This window comes from Rhipicephalus sanguineus, chromosome 2 (assembly GCF_013339695.2).
Source record: "Rhipicephalus sanguineus isolate Rsan-2018 chromosome 2, BIME_Rsan_1.4, whole genome shotgun sequence".
NCBI classification, from domain to species: domain Eukaryota; kingdom Metazoa; phylum Arthropoda; class Arachnida; order Ixodida; family Ixodidae; genus Rhipicephalus; species Rhipicephalus sanguineus.
In genome coordinates, this window is record NC_051177.1 from 71,611,316 (window position 1) to 71,628,061 (window position 16,746).

A 16,746-nucleotide genomic window follows, 5' to 3' on the forward strand; every position below is an offset into this window, starting at 1 on the left:
TTTGGGGCACCGGTTGGAAAACGCTCGCCGCGAGCTCCTCGCGATCCGCTAGATGGGGGAAGCGGATGCAAGTGAAATAAGACACACAGGCGGCAGCAACCATCCCGAACCTGCAGCGGTATATACCTACTGCAGCGGTGGTGCATTGGTTGAGCGTCCACAGCTGTAGGCACTGGCTTCTATATCCAGTTCCGCCGGGTACCCACCGGTTTCACAGCAAAGCTGTATAGTATGCCGAAGGTGCATATATGAGGCACAGAAATTGGACAAGCCCCACAACCCGCAACTGCTAGACGAAGAATGTAGAAGTGTCCGCGGCCAAAACGTGTTTGCCCCAGAAATTGGCCAAACCCCACTGTTCACCACTGGCCGACTAAAGTTTCGCGAAGCAGGAGAACGCGGCGAAAAAATACGCATGCTGCTCGAATGCCCTTTCATGATTTTGTGCACAAAACGCCATGCGCTTTCGTCAAGCTAAACAAGACGATGCATGTCGCAGCAAAATGACACATGCTGCTGAAATGGGAAAGCTTTAAAGGAGCTTGCGTTACATTCAAAAGAGACTTTCTGTACTGTTCATGAACATTCTGTACCTTTCATCAACATCCAGTGTCATCTCTGTGCCGTGTGCTTCACGGCTTCGCTGTTCATTCACCTTCACAGAGTGTAGTGGCTCCGGGATAAACCCAGTGATGAACACCAGGGTTTATCTTCACCACCCTTTCATCTTCGCTGGTGAACCACCTCCACAGGGTGTAAGGGCCAGTCTGATGCTTAGCAGTGTGGGTACTCATCCCAGGTAGTTTGCCATCCCTTTCCGCTCTCTTCCACTCACCTTCCCTACCCCACGCAGGGCTGTGCTCTTTTATGGGTTCTGTGGGTGACAACGATGCTTCATCATCCACACCGGGCAATGAACCCACCCTGGCTACACCAATGCGCGCTACTAGCTTGAAGCTAAACAAAATTTTGGCAATTTGGCCATTATTTTCTATGAACGCTGGTGCGAAACTGTATTTTATCATAAGCACATTGTGCAGGCGCAGGACCGTCATAAGTGTGCTCGTGAAATGTACGGCACATTGCTATAAGTACGTACTACAAGGGGCCTTGGTGTGACAGTTCGCCGTCATCTGCCTTGGGCGACAATCTTTGTAAATTGTGACACAGCTCTTGAATGACGCTTTGTTTCATATTGCGTTCGGAACGCACTGGTGCTGATCTATTTTTAACAGCCAAGCTGTTTTAACCAGCCGTAATTTGTGTGTGCGGCCTATCAGAACAATATCATCATTATGAACGGGTGTGCGCGAAAGAATTTGGGCAGATCCCCCGCTACGGCGTGGCCTGTAATAACCCTGAGAACGAGTACAGAAAGAAAGAAAGAAAGAAAGAAAGAAAGAAAGAAAGAAAGAAAGAAAGAAAGAAAGAAAGAAAGAAAGAAAGAAAGAAAGAAAGAAAGAAAGAAAGAAAGAAAGAAAGAAAGAAAGAAAGAAAGAAAGAAAGAATCAAACAACTAAACGAAAAGAGCGACGGAAAGAAAGATATAAAGAAAGAGAAAGATAAAAGTTTTTGCCGAGAAAAATTCTGCACGAGGCGGGACTCGAACCCGCGTATCCTCGATCCGAAAGCGAACGTCCTAACCGCTCGGCTATCCAGGCACGCTAGCAGAGCACAGAATAGCCTTGTATATAGTAGTGTAGCAAGAGGGGTGGGAAAGGGAGGTTAGGAGGAGGAAATGCAACTACTCACCACTCCTTCACTAATATATATATATATAAAGGAAGAGAGAGAGAGAGATGGAGAGAAATAATGGGAATAAAGACATAAAAAGATAAAAAGATAGAAAGACTTGACACGACTAGTGCGAAGCTGCCACACTAGGGTACGGGAAAGACAACGGCGGCTGCGAGAAGAGCCCGAAGCGAGCGATGGAAGCCCTACGCCAACGACGACGTGCCCGTATACACCTAGAGAGGTGCGAACGCCTCGGTTCTGAAGTTTGGACAACCGTGTCGCGACTAACCTCGCTAAAGCCTGTCAACAACCTTGAAGCGTCCAGTTTCGCTGTTTCAAGCCTTGCGCGACTTAGTGCGAGCTTCGCTGATTTTTCTTTTTATCACAGTGCTTTCTTTTTTCTTTTCATCTCGTCAGCGTTTATACGGTGCCTGCAAAATTGAACTAATTTGTTGACAGACTGTGCGAATAGTCTTGTCATTTTTTCTTGCCCAGTTTTCACCTCTGTTTTCTTTTTCGCCATAAAGATGTAACCGACGCTCAGCTGAAATTATCTGTTGGCGCATTCGGATAATGTGTATTTTATAAGCTTTTTCTTGCTTGCCCTCCCCACGCTTTGGCCATCTCAGGAAGGTGTCCGCATCGGCGGTACGGTGGTGCTCTGCTTCTGACTCGAAAGCTGCTTTCCGGTTCGATCCCGGCCGCGACGGTCGCATTTCGATAGAGGCAAAATGCTAGGGGCCTGCATACTGTGCGATGTCAGTGCACGTCAAAGAACACCAGAGGGTCGAAATTTCCGTAGCCCTCCACTACGCTGTACCCCATAACAATATCGTGGTTTTGACACCGTAAAACCCCGGATATTACAATTATTTCTCGGGAAAGCACTTGCGGGAACTTCAGTGATGAAGTAGGGAATGTGCGGCCATTTTATACTCAATGACAGTTTAAGAATGCTGTGGCAAGTCATAACACTTTCTAATATAATATCTGAGGTTTAACGTCCCAAAACCACGATATGGTTATGAGAAACGCCGTAGTGGAGGGCTCCGGAAATTTCGACCACCTGGGGTTCTTTAACGTGCACCTAAATCTAAGTACACGGGACTCAAACATTTTCGCCGCCATCGAAAATGCAGCCGCCGCGGCCGGGATTCGATCCCGCGACCTTCGGGTCAGCATTCGGGCGCCATAACCACTAGACCACCGTGGCGGGACGACATAACACTTTCAACCTCAACGAGAACTTGTATATGCACTAACCAAAAAATTAGGATCGCTAATGTTGACAACGTCGCACGCGATTCAAAGCGAATTTTCAATATTGGCGTCCCTCAGACTTCTTTTCTTTCTCTTTATAGCGCGCTGGCACAGGTGACTGGGGCAGTGTAATTTCGAGGGCACAGCTAGTTGAGATGACAACGTCGACGTAATTAGAAATGTTCAACACCCTGGGACTAAATGCTGTAACAACTATAGAAAACGACCTGTAACACTATATCTGCTTATAGCTGATTACGTTGTGTATAGATGTAAAACAGTAATCATCATCATATTCAGCCTATTTAGGTTCGCCGCAGGACGAAGGGGTCTCCCAGTGATCCCCGGATTACCCTGTCTTGTGCGTGCTGATTCTATTTTATCCCCGCGAACTTAATTTTCTCACTCCATCTAACTCTCTGCCTTCCTCGAGTGCGTATTCCATCCATTGGTAACCATGGTAACCATTCCGTTGTTCTTAACGTCCGCCGGTTGTCTGTCCTACGCATTACGTGGCCACAGCAGTTCCGTTTCGTTCGCTTGATGTCAGGTAGAATATCCGCTACCCTTGTTTGTACCCTGAGCCATCATGCCATCCACCGATTTCTTAAGGTTACTGTTATCATTTTCCGTTCCATCGCGCGCTGTGTGGTCCGTAACTTTTTCTCTGGTTTCTTCGTTGTCCTCCGGGTTTCAGTCCAATGTATTACAACTTAAGCGTGTGAAGATAGCGTGCGAGTTTGGTAATGCCTATGTAAAATACACGCAGTAATATGATCTTGATTTAAGATTTCCAACACAAGTTCGAGAAGATGAGCGGAGCATCCCGTGCTTCGAATATGGCCGTCCGCGTGCCATGGACTAACTTAGCGCCATTCGCACCATGTAATTTGCAGCGAAGCATGAGTTCACTTGGCAGAATTTTCAAGTTCAAAAGAATATACTTTTGGTTGTTTCCTCTCTATTCCGGCGAGCATTCCATTTCGGGCTACCATCTGTGGCTAAGAAGTCTTTAGAATATTTTTATTCTCTGAGAGACAAGATTTATTTGCCAAATTTCCTTTCTTCCGATTGCAATTTATGGTGCAGTAATGCGCAATTATGGTTACCAGTATTCGCTATGTAATTTAAGCTATATATTTAGTTTTATCGTAGCATGTATTTTTCACAATTCCCTTTTACATACTCGATACCTGCCACCGCCGGATATAAGTGCCGATCCCTACGACGAAGGCTTACGGATGAAAAAAAAAAAAAAAAAACAGACCCACCGACGCACCGCAGCGTAACTAACGTGCACGGCCATTATAGGGTAGAATAGGAGTAACAACTAACAACTTGACGCTACAAGCCTAAATAGACGTCGCGTTCGAGAGTACAAAAACGCTATAGGGTCGTGTTTGCCTTTTTTCGTGCAATTCGCAATTGCCGATGATGTCGAAGAACATAGACTGCGGGAACAAACTGGTTCGCACCAAGGTAGCCGTTTTTGCAAGACTCTGAACAGCCGCGGGGTATGTATTACATTATTGTTCGACAAAACTAATTGTGTGATGAAATCGCGGCAGCAAGAGGCAAGAAGGAAATACGCGCGTTCGGTCCGCTGCACACCATGAAGAAATGTGCCGATTGCTACGACGTAAATGTGCGCTTTCCTTGGCACGTGGTCAGCTCAGTAGAATGAACCAGCTCGTCTGAGTGGTACGCGCAAGTAATACGAGGAAAAGCGTAGAGCTACCTTGTGACCTTGGCCCACAGTCTAAGGGAAAAAAAAAACAAACAGGGATCATTTGATTATCTTCTCTCACTTGCCACGTGTATACGACTTTAAAGAGAAACGTGAGCTCTTCCAATGGGACCATTATACCCTCACTCGGAGAGTTATCGGACCCAAAACGGAGTTAACGTGTCTCTTTAAAGAGACAGTCACATACGCGTGGCAAGCTAGGACTACCAGAAAAGAGTAACATATGCTCTCTTTTTCTTTTTTTTCTCAGAGCGTATACTCATTTGCGTGGAAGCTGGCGTATAGTGAATACGTTTTCGCTCAATGTTTCATCTTAAGGAGCATTCTCTTAATAGCGGCGCTGTTTACGCCGACCATTAGTTCGCGCAGAGCGAAGAAAAAAACTATCACCACCATGAACCGGCACGCGCTCTCTTCTTCCTCTTCTGCTTCACTCCCAGAACGTGTGCGCCGATTTGTCCGGTGTGGGATACAATAACTCTCGTGGGCGAGAGAACGAGTACAGAAATAAATAAAGAAAGAGAGCGAGAAAGAAAAAGGGAGAAATTTTTGGCGAAAAAATTGCACGGTGAGAGGCGATTCGAACCCACGTACCCGCGATCCGAAGGCGAGCATCGTAGCCACTCGGCCATCCAGGCATGTGAGTAGAGCATAGCGTAGACTTATATAGTATAGTATAGTACAGTATAGTATAGTATAGTATAGTATAGTATAGTATAGTATAGTATAGTATAGTATAGTATAGTATAGTATAGTATAGTATAGTATAGTATAGTATAGTATAGTATAGAAAGGGGGTGTGAAAGGAAAGTAAGGGCGTGGAGAAGGAAACGGATGAGGTGAGAGAGTAAAGCATAGCATAGAAAGAAAGAAAAATAGAGAGAAATAAAGGGAAGAAAAACAGAAATAGGAAGAAAGAGAGAGAGAGAATAAAAAAACACAGGGAAATAAATAAACCGAGAGAGAGAGAGAAAGAAAGAGCAAGCGAGAAATAGACAGACAGAAAAAAAAGGCAAGAGAAACAAAAGTTGAATGAGCGAGAAAGAGGAAAAAAATGAATAAAGAGAGAACGGAATAAATATAAATAAACAGATAAAAAGGACATAGAAAAAATAGAGATGAAAGAGAAAGAAACATGGCTGATCCCTCAGTCATAGGAATCGCTATAACACGAAAGTGAAACGTGTCTTCACAGAAGTAGTGCTTATTGTGTAGTGATATATGAGAGCTTGTGCAATGTCTATTCGTGTTTGGCAGCTATAGCACCGTTTGACGTGGATGCACCCATGTTGACAGCATGTCTCTATCGCGACGACTAACGCCCATGATCATGATTAAACCGCTGTGGTAGCTGATGGTGTGAACATATATTTGGACACAGCGAATCGTGAATCCCGCGTAAGGATATCAACAAGCTTAATCAACACTGGTACCCGGTATGCACTTCTTCAAAGCGTCGTCAGTTAAGGAGAGAAACGGCACGGTGTGCGCTTTCTAGTAATGGGTAGCCGACGCCTGTGCTCATGCATACATAACACACACTGCGCTTCAGCAACACGGGAGGTAGAGGTTCGTAGCCTGAGCCGCAAACGCGTGCGTCCCGCTGGCCTCTGTCTCGCAGGCGCTGCTCTCGCTCCACCAAAGCACGACATTTGCCCGTCGAAATGGCGTCCTTTCTGCAACGCATATTGCAGCAGTTTTGTTAGTCGGTGGTCTCGCAATTGAAGCAGTCGGCGGCGGAGAAATCCCGTTGGTGCACGTGGAAGCTGCACTACTCCATGAGCCGACGCACGCTAACACGAAGCCAAAGGCAAAGAACGTAACTGCGTCAAGGGTGCCTCGGCGACGCCAGCGCGGCCAGTCTACCTCTCTGGTATCGAGACGCTTTAACCATGACCTCCGATATCGCGTGCAATCTCGGAGTAAGCGCTAGTAAGTGTCGATCGTGAAGCATTACTTCTTTTCACATCTCACAGACGGCGGCACCGCCTCGCTCCGCCTGCTCCGCCCGCCGCGACAGAGAATGTGTGAAAGATATAAGGCGCGTTCGCGTCGTGTCTAGCATCTCCCGAGTTAGCTTAATCGGTAGGGCGTCGGGCGCTTGCCGTCGCGGCCGCAACGTCGTTGGTTCGATTCCTAGCGGGGTATCGTTTTCTTTCTCACCGTTGGCGTCCGTTTTATCAACGTCATATCCGTGACGGATGTACTTGGTGGACCCCGGCATGAAACACTTTCGTGTTAAAAGAAAGAAAGAGATGAAGGAATAAAGAGAAAAATAAGGAGATACGAAGGAGGCCGCCCGGCTCCGCACTTCCTTCAGGCTTGGCACCACTAGTGCAAAGCTGCCTCTTTTTTTTTTTTGCTTTCAGCCATTCTAGTGCTTACCATACAGCACCATCGACAACAATCCACAATAGTCCATGCATTGTCTATTGCACGGTCAGTCGAATGTAGCGCGTAGACTGCCAGACGAACTCGAATGCATTGAGCCCAACGCACTTCAACATTACTGATAAGCTTTCCAAGTCAGTCAGGCTTATATGATCGTCGTTATAGAGTGATCTGAAGAATCAGACAAGTAGCGCGTCTGTGATTCAAATCCACGCACAGAACAAAGTACGTACAGCAACTCACTGCTCTACATAAAAAGTCACAGTTTCGCCGCAAGGCCGAAGCAATGAATGCGATAGCAAGAAACTAATGCTATATGAAGTCAGGCTCGCCAATGGATACTCTCAGTTTGAACAGCGCTCCTGTTGCAAAGGCGGCCGAAGCAGCGAAGGAAACTAGCGTGCTTCAAGTGTCGAGCTGTGACACTTGATAGTTCGCGCTCATCTTCTGTTTGTTCGTTTAGCGGCGTCCCTTGAGCTCGAGTGGCTTTCGTACGCTCCGTAACATGAGCGCGGACATCACGGTGAAAGCGTGAAACATCGCTCTTCCCCTCAGCACAAGAAAACCGCGCGAGCAGACAGCGGAAGAGCAAGGTTCTCCCTGCGCAAGTATAAGAAGAAGCGAGCGAGCGAGCTGACGACTTTTAAATGCGCCTGTCGCGCTCCTAACGCCATCTCGCTGGTAATGAAGAAACGCTTATAAGCACAGCCGTCTCTGAGTCCGTCCAGCGGTAAAGGATGTGTATATAACGCTCGCCGTTAGCTACGTGGAGGACCTGCGTTTCGTGGCGTAGTGGCTAGCGCCACTCGCTGCGGAGGTAGAGGTCCCTGGTTCGATTCCCCGCTTCGGAAGCATTTTTCTGAATTATTTTTCTTTGGGGCTTTTATATATATATATATATATATATATATATATATATATATATATATACATACTTATACATATACGGTGCATGACGGCGGCGACGGCAAAATCCAGCCGAGACTGTCCATATAATTGCTATCGCAATAAAATAGTCGATCGTCATGTACCTCTCTTTCTCTCCCATTTTTCCTTACCCTGATGAGGAGTAGCAGGCTAGACGCACGCTCTGTAGGCCGGCCACTCCTTCTTCTCTTAATTAAATGTTATATTCGTTATATTCTTCGTTTTCCTCTCAGTCATAACATCGTGGCAACAGAAGTAATGAACATAATTCGAAATTTGATTCTTGATACGCCTAATGTATCGAAAAAAAAAACAGAACCCCCCAAACCACCGCCCCGACTACGCCGCTGCCCAGGTGGTCAAAATCAATCCGGAACGGTGTGAATCGTGGTTTTTGGGACGCAAGACTCCAGAACCTCTCTCTCTCTCTCTCTCTCTTTCTTTCTCTCTTTCTTTCTTTCTTCCTTTCTTTCTTTCTTTCCTTTATAACGATGTTGAAGTCTGTAAGCCCAAATGCGTCTTCGCCGATAACGCACTTATGTACAGTCAGAGATACGGGGTCTGTGCAAAGGTAAGGGCACCAAAGTGCGGGCACGCCAATCATGATAACGATCGCAACGAGAAACGTAAAGTCTAGCCAAGGTTTCAACCGCTTGGTGCTCAAAAAGCCGTGTTTGAAAATCACGAACGCACGAGATAAGAAACACGCCACAAGGCGCCCAAACTGCCGCGAGCATCCAGCGCGCGTTGCACCTGTCCCATGGCATCCCACGCACGGGACACAGCAAGAATCAACTCTAGGAATCATTTCACGCTCACGTGACTGCAAGTAAAAACGAGCTAAAAGTGGGGCGAGATATGGAAAGACATTAGAAACGTGCGCGCGAGGCGCTATTCCTGAGAGAACACACTGTCTCTCAACAACTGCACTCGCCGGCGCACAATGCGGAGCAAGCGAGGAGCATTATGACACCGAGAGAAGGGGAGGGGGATTCAGCGAAGTGAAGGATTATGTAAGACAAAAGTAACCTCACACACAGCACCCGAGCACAAATGGATGTTGCACGGGCAGAGGAGTCCCTGTAGGACGGGTTTTCAGGAGCGGCATCTCCTTTCCCGCTTCCCAGAGCGTTTCATTTTCATCATCTTTCATCAGTGCGCGCAGGGAAGGCGAACACAAACAGGGGCCTTTCACAAAAGGTTAATAATCCGTTTGCCGCCACCACTGCACGCGGTAGACAATCGTCAAGTATGCGACCCCTCGCGGCAAGGAGGATGTGAAAGGGGACACAAAGTGAGGACGGAGATGGAATCGAGATGACGAGGGACGATTGCAAAGAACAGGCTCACGGTGTGGAGTGCGGTGGAGGGGTATGTACACCGGGGCTGCCTTATGCCCGTACGACTATGCGTGCAGCCAGCCGTTCGAGCGAGCCAGCTATGGGAGGCAATGACGTCGACGAAGACTGTATAAGGACGGCCGCAGCGATGGCAGTGGCAGTGCCGAAGTTGGGCGTGTCTATATGTCAGGAGAGTCGCCGTGGTGCTGCCGTGGGCGCGCGGGGAAAACTACCTTTTCCGAACGGGCCCTGCCCGCGACCGGGAGCCCTAAATATAACCACAGTCAGCTCGCGTGCCTGCTCCCCTAAGCCTGTCCTACGTACAATATACGAAGCACCGATGTCACGGCGACTGAAGTATACAGCGGCTTACATATACCTTCCACCGAGCCCCCGGACTGAACTCATCGAGTATCTATCCACATACGGAGGCAGCGGTTCCAATAGTGGTCTCCTTTTGTGCGACCCTCACATCCAGATCCGCGAACAAAGGGATCCCCTTCTGTATCCGTGCCGACCGGGAGCCGACGTGTTCGAGCGAGGGTGATATCGCGCGAGGCCCTCGAGCGCAGGGGGCTTGCTTCTACAGCTTCGAGCGAAGAAGTCACGTGACGACCGCGAGCAATCGCCACGCCAACGGTGGGAGAAACAGATATCGCGTGAAGCTTAAAGCTTACGTCGCAGCAGGAGTGTCTCTATACTACCTAAGTCACGCGCATGTACATAGCGTGACTTGCGTCCGAGGAATTATAAGCCTATAAATTCGCGCGCACAAAGATATGCATGCCGTCCTCGAGAGATGGCTTATGCACACGGATGGCTCTCCTGACGAGATTTAAACCAGCAGCGCGTTACGTTAATAGGGTTCTTTCGAAGACACTGCCATGTAGAAGAAAAGACGAAGCTGCTCTGTATGCTGCTTTGTAAATTACTCAAACTCGAGCTTTCGGGACTGCACTGCACAATGAACGAGCTTTGTGGAGAACAAACGTTTTCCCCTGACAAAACCTACACATGCGTGACGGGAGTAAACAGATCCGAGAAACAATGGCCTCCTTTGGCTCTACAGTGACATTCTTTTCCGTAGTATAAGCGGATGGGAGAAATACGACGGGGGGTAAGCATGCTCCAAGGCGCACAAAAGCACCTTGTATACTTCTGATGTATGGGATTCGTGCATAGCGCTCTTTTCAAGTGCAACGTATACTAGAATGAGCTCTGAAGAAGAGAAAATTTGCGTCCGTCGAACACAAGCGTGGCAGTAGCGCTTTTGTCAGCATGATTAATGCGTGCTGCCTTCATGCTCAAGGAACTGTTTGCAAGTTAGCGTGTACGATGTACATCCGCGAATGCTTGCTAAAAAGGTCATACAAAGAAAACGCCAACGGGAAGTGGCATCGGCGGCTACATGCCCATTCCAGTCTCACAATTCATTCCGTCAAATCATTTAGCCATAAGTAGTACCTAAGCCCGAGCACTACTTAAGGATAGCTTCAATTCTGGCTCACTGCAGACAAATCAACCAAACAACGTGAACTTTAGGACAACGCGCAAAAAATCACAGCATATCCACGGAGTGAATGATGATGAGTGGGCGAAGCTGCGGAGGTTCATCGGTAAACCGTGAATCTTCCGTGAATTCTGCCCAGTACATCATCACCGACGTGAGATCGGGCGCGTTTATACTAAAGATTCGATTAGAGTTATGACGACTTGCAGCTCACTTTAATTTTACATGTACGCTGTGAATTTTCTTTGTTTAATCACGCACAGGAGAAATCGCACACACGCACTACCTTGGAGGTCAAAATCCAGTTCTTATATATACGGGGTGGTCAGTGAACGGTTGTGCAGCGCGAGCGGTCGGTTTTTTCAATCAAGACGCTGCCGCGACGCTGCCTGCGTCGGCGCCGCTGCGCCGCGAGGCAAGATAGGGGGGGGGGGAACCGTAGGAGAGGAGAAAGAGGGGGAAGCGTAGGAGAGGAGAGGGCGATACATATGACGTACTGTCGCAGCGCATTGTCTTTAGGGAGCCTTCATGTGTGCACGCCCCCTCCGTTTTTAAGACTGGTTACACACTACTACGACGGGGACGAACGGGTGCAGCTATAAGGAGCTTCGCCCCTAAAAAACGAGGTCGCAGACAAGGCACACAACGACCCCACGTAACACGCGTGCCCCTTCTGCGTCCCCATTTTTTCGCGTTGTCCCCTATAGTTCAAGATGTTTAACCAGCTAGCCAACAAGTTCACCCTACAACCAAACAAACATTTTATATCACAGTGCACGTACACCGATGATCCGAACTGTACGAACAGAACGCACGGTGCCACCAAAACATAAGATATATTAACACAAGCGCAAATGACGCAGCATAGACTGTTGCAAAAGTACGACGTCAGTCTCAACGCAGCCGGTCTGCACGGCACGTGTCCTGTCCACCGCCAGCTGCACAATACCGCATGTGGCTTCTCTCAGAGGTCCATCTCTTTCTCCGCGCCGCGGCAAATTCGCCGCGTCCCATTCCCTGCACCTCCGAGCATTCCTCGGAGGCGAACGCCTGCCCCATCCTCCAAAAACCCTTTGGGCACCGTTTCGCCCTCCACTTCTCATTACCAGAACCACGCACGCTCATTAAAAGGGAAGATCGAGGCCCGTTAAAAGGTCCCCGGTGCCCTCGCTCAGCCTATAAATCACAGTCACCCCGTTTCGTCCGTGATGGTCCCGTTCGCGCGCTCAAGCAGCCGTACCCCCGCTCCTCGCGCGAGCGAACCAAACCCGTCCATCCGTCGCCACAACCCTTTTCTCGTTGACGCAGAATAGCGCAGAGAGCCCGAATACGCCACGCGGAACGAGTAACCCGGGTTTCGTTCCCGCCGGTCTCCATCCATCCATCAATCGACCATTTTGTGGTCCGCCACTCCCTGTCCTTCTTCCGAGAAACAGTCACCCTTATAGTATATAGGGCTACCGGTGTTCTTCGTGCGCGCACACACAAGCACCCCCTCTCAGCGTTCACTCGCCCCCTCCCTCGCCACCATAAGAGGCACCAACACATGTGAAAGGGGGGTCCGGAAAGTCGTCTCCCCGGAAGTGCGGAAACATTTGCCGCCGCCGCCGCCGCCGCTTCCTATACCGCCTTTGCTATACTCCCGCTCTGTTGCCTAACATCGGAACAGGCGCAGGAACGTCGCTGGCCACGCGTCGTCTCCTCGCCTACGTCACGCGAGGGTCTGTCTGTTCGAATCAGCGTGCTCTGTAGCCTTGGGCCGGTGGCGGCGAGCCGTCTGGCGTGCGTGGTGACCGGCGCGCCGTGTCGACTGAAGAAGACCAACGCCCGAACCACGGGTCCTATAACTCACACCGCGCGTTTGCAGCCGGACGGCGCGAGAACCTGCGTAATAAGGAAGAAGGCGCGCACCTTCTCTTCTCCGCGGGCTTCTTTTTTGGCGCCTTTTTACGACAGGAAGCGCTCCCTCAAAAAAAACGGGCTCGTGTCAGAAGCCAGAACCTGTCTGCTGCCGCTGTTACCGGCGCCGCCGTCGGTCTCTCTGTGCTCCGGTGGCGGGCCTGCTGCTCCTTCCTACGAGCGTATTACCACTGTGTCCCGCGCTGTCTATTTCGAAGCTCCGCGGCTCGCACACAAAGCTGCTGCACGGAATGACGCAGTCCAGCTAAGCACGAAGCCGCCACACACGCAGGCCTCTCTTTTCTGTGCGGACAAACGCCGCCCAAGCGCGTGCTCCGTCGGTGCGACGCTTTCCGATGGCGTCGGCGCCGACGGCTCTGTGGAAAGGACGGAGCCCACGAGGCCACATTTACGACTGTTGTTTCTGTATCAGCACGGAGGAAGAGGCCGCGCGTGCCTACGTTTGGTCGTGCGAGTATGGACGGCCCACCGACACCGAGCCGCCACTCAGCTCCCGGTCCGAGAAACAACACAGAGCGAGTGAGTCGTCGCATCTGGCGACGTAGTGACAAGACGCAAAGAGTGGACTCACAGGAGGGCTAGCGGCCATACGCAAACATGGGCTAGCGGCCATACGCATCAATGCAGTAATCCTCACCCTTTTCCGTTCTTTCTGACTCGTTCGGACGCACCTTATACTTAATTTACCCTAATAGATGTGTTTTTATACGTTAAGATAGAACATGTTTGCAGGGTCACACAATTTTCCTTTAACTGAATGGGATCCTTTGTCAGCGTTGATTTCTGTTCTTCAGCAGGCTAATTATATTGCTCGCCCTAGTGAACTCTGCACGATCATGTCTACGAGCGGCGTGTGCTGTTACTCTCTCCCATTCTTTCTCTCTTTCTCCCCCCTCTCTTAGTGCAGGGAAATAAACAAGATGTGCATCTGGTTATCCTCCACGCCTTTTCTTGCGTATCTGTCTATTTATATACTAAATGTCCGCAAACGCTCTTGTGATAAATATAATCAAACGGAAAACAGGTTTCACACATAAAAGAAATAGATCAGCATTGGCAGTTACGTCACAGCATTCATAATCCAGTTGAATATACTTAACGGATACTAACACGCACATACGCGGCCGAGCCTTAATGGTGAACACCCAACCCTACGTCTAAGAAGCGTACAGCACTGGAAACCTTTACCTAAATGTTCAGGAAGAGCCTGCGCCTGCATTCCACAAACATTCACGCCCCACAGCAGCACAAACACCAAACTCACACTTTACGTGACGGGACATCCTGCGCCCATTCGTCTTTCGCGAGCGCCACGAAAGAGCGCGCTACGCCAGTTCTTCTACAGTGTTTCCATTTATGTCGAACAGAACCATCGCACCGGCTGAGGAAAGCCAGGTACGCCATGGAAGGGATAAGAAAAACGGCTAACCGAGAGGATATGCCTCAACTGAACGGGGGCCAAATATATCTGTACTCGACGCACAGAAGTGCCTGTGCGCACAAATGTGCACCTGCAAAGCCAACATCCGCAGGGTTTCGTACCAACTCACATGCAAACTCCCCAATAGCAACAGGGGCCCTTCAACGTGGCATAAATATGACTGCGTCGAGAGTTCGAAGAATCAATCGTTCCCAGTGAGAAGGGACTGGTAGGGGGAGAACAGTGTGCGCGCGGGAATTCGGCAGCTTTTTATTAGAGAGGCGAGCCACATGCGAAGACAGCACACAGTGCCTGATGGAGAGATGGCCGCTTCTCGCCCAATTGACAGGAGTCTCTCTTTAGCCGTGGTTATTCCGTATCCTGCAGGATAACCGGTGGTCATTAAGGGTAACCGACTGGATTCCAAGAGATGGCAAACGCGTGAGGGGGAGGCAGAAAATTAGGTGGGTAGATGATATTAAGAAGTTTGTAGGTATAACGTGGCAGAAGAAAGCACAGGACCGGGTTGATTGGCGAAACATGGGAGAGGCCTTTGCCTTGCAGGGGGCGTAGACAGGCTACTGCTGCTGCTGCTGATGATGATGATTCCGTCTCCTGCAGACCTTTGATTCGTGAAAGGCGTGAGTGCCCACGAAGGCATTGGAGGCTGAGAAAAAGCTGTGCATTGAGTCCGAAAACAGAGTATGAGGAAGCGTAGACATTTAGGCGAGTTGGCATGATGGGGGCGTTGTTCCTGCCTTTTCATCCAGTGGTTTTTGCTATTTGCTTCACGCAGAATTCATGGTTAGCTGTAGTCACCGTTTTTAGATTGCGTCGTTTCAATTCAGGTGATATGCAGCTGGCGCTGTATTTTTCCATCTATGTGTTTCCTGTCATAAAGTTTCAGTTGTGAGTATGTGCTTGTCCGTGTATGTTCTTTCTTCGACCCTGTTAGTGTTGCGCTACCAATTCGTCAAAACAGAGCATGTCGTCTCTAGCTGACGGACGTTAGCTCCAAATTGGTCGTCACCGCAGCGTTTCGCTCAGTGGGCGCGTGGCGGTATTCGAACGCGCTCGCCTCGAATGCTACACAGCGAGCGGCCTTTCCTCCGGGTCGGTCCCCTTTCCGTCGCACACGCCGCGCCAGCCGTTGAGTTGCGGGCTTGCCAAGTGGAGCTGAGACCCCGCATGGCGCGAGACGATAAAGCTGCGCGCTTCGGAAGCGCTAAACAGACCGCCAGCAGGTTTGTGTACACGGTCGCGGTGTCGAACTGGCTCGACACGCGCGGGAGATGTGACTTTCGAAGCAAGCAATACAAGAGTGAAGGACAGAGAAGACGTGCACTTTCGGCTTCTGGCCTACTTCGTCTGTGTCGGGTGGAAGGTGACGGGTCGCCACAAACAGCGAGAAATTAAGGAGTGAGTACGATCTTTGCGGATGAAAGAACGAGAGGGAGAAAGGCAAAGGAAAGGCAGAAGGGTTAGCCAGGTTGCGGCCGGTTTGCTACTCTACGCGGGAGAAGGGGGAAGGGACGGGGTAACAACAAGGAAGGAAAACAAGAGAAACAGGAAAGGCAAGGATGCTAAGCAGTTTAGAATTACGCAAAGGGGAAAGGGAAGGGGGATATTGAAAGTTAGAGAGTAAAGAGAGTGAGAGAAAGGGAAGGAGAGTGGGAACACACACACAACGTCACAAGGGGAAGAACAAGGTGAGCAAGAAACTACACAGTACAAAAGGTCGCGCGCGTAGATGAAGTGATACCACATATAAACACAACGTTGCCGTTTAGTCATGCCAGTTTCCTGGCAACACTTTTTTTTATTAAAGCCTTATAACCAGGAACTCATTTTCAATTATTGTAATAGCACATCAGAACCCAAACAGTCTATGTAATACTGGTGTCAGCACGACGGCGGCGCCTTCGGCGCGAATGGACTTGAGACGTCACTGCAACTGATGTCACAGTAAAGGGCTGATGTAGGTTTTTTTTATTGCGATAGCAATTATATGGACAGTCTCGGCTGGATTCTGCCGTCGCCGTCATGCTCCGTATATGTATAAGTATGTATATATATATATATATAAAAGCGCCAAAGAAAAATAATTCAGAAAATTGCTTCCGAAGCGCGGAATCGAACCAGGGACCTCTTGTTCCGCAGCGAGTGGCGCTATCCACTACGCCACGAAACGCAGATCCTCCACGTAGCTAACGGCGAGCGTTATATACACAGCCTTTGCCGCTGGACGGACTCAGAGACGGCAGACGCTTATAAGCGTTTCTTCATTACCAGTGAGATGGCGCTAGGAGCGCGACGGGCGCATTTAAAAGTCGGCGAGCTCGCTCGCTTCCGCTGTCTGCTCGCGCGGTTTTCTCGTGGTGAGGGGAAGAGGGGTGTTTCAAGTTTTCACCGTGATGTCCGCGCTCATGTTGATGTCCGAGCTCAAGGGACGCCGCTAAACGAACAAGCATGCAGAGGATGAGCGCGAACTATC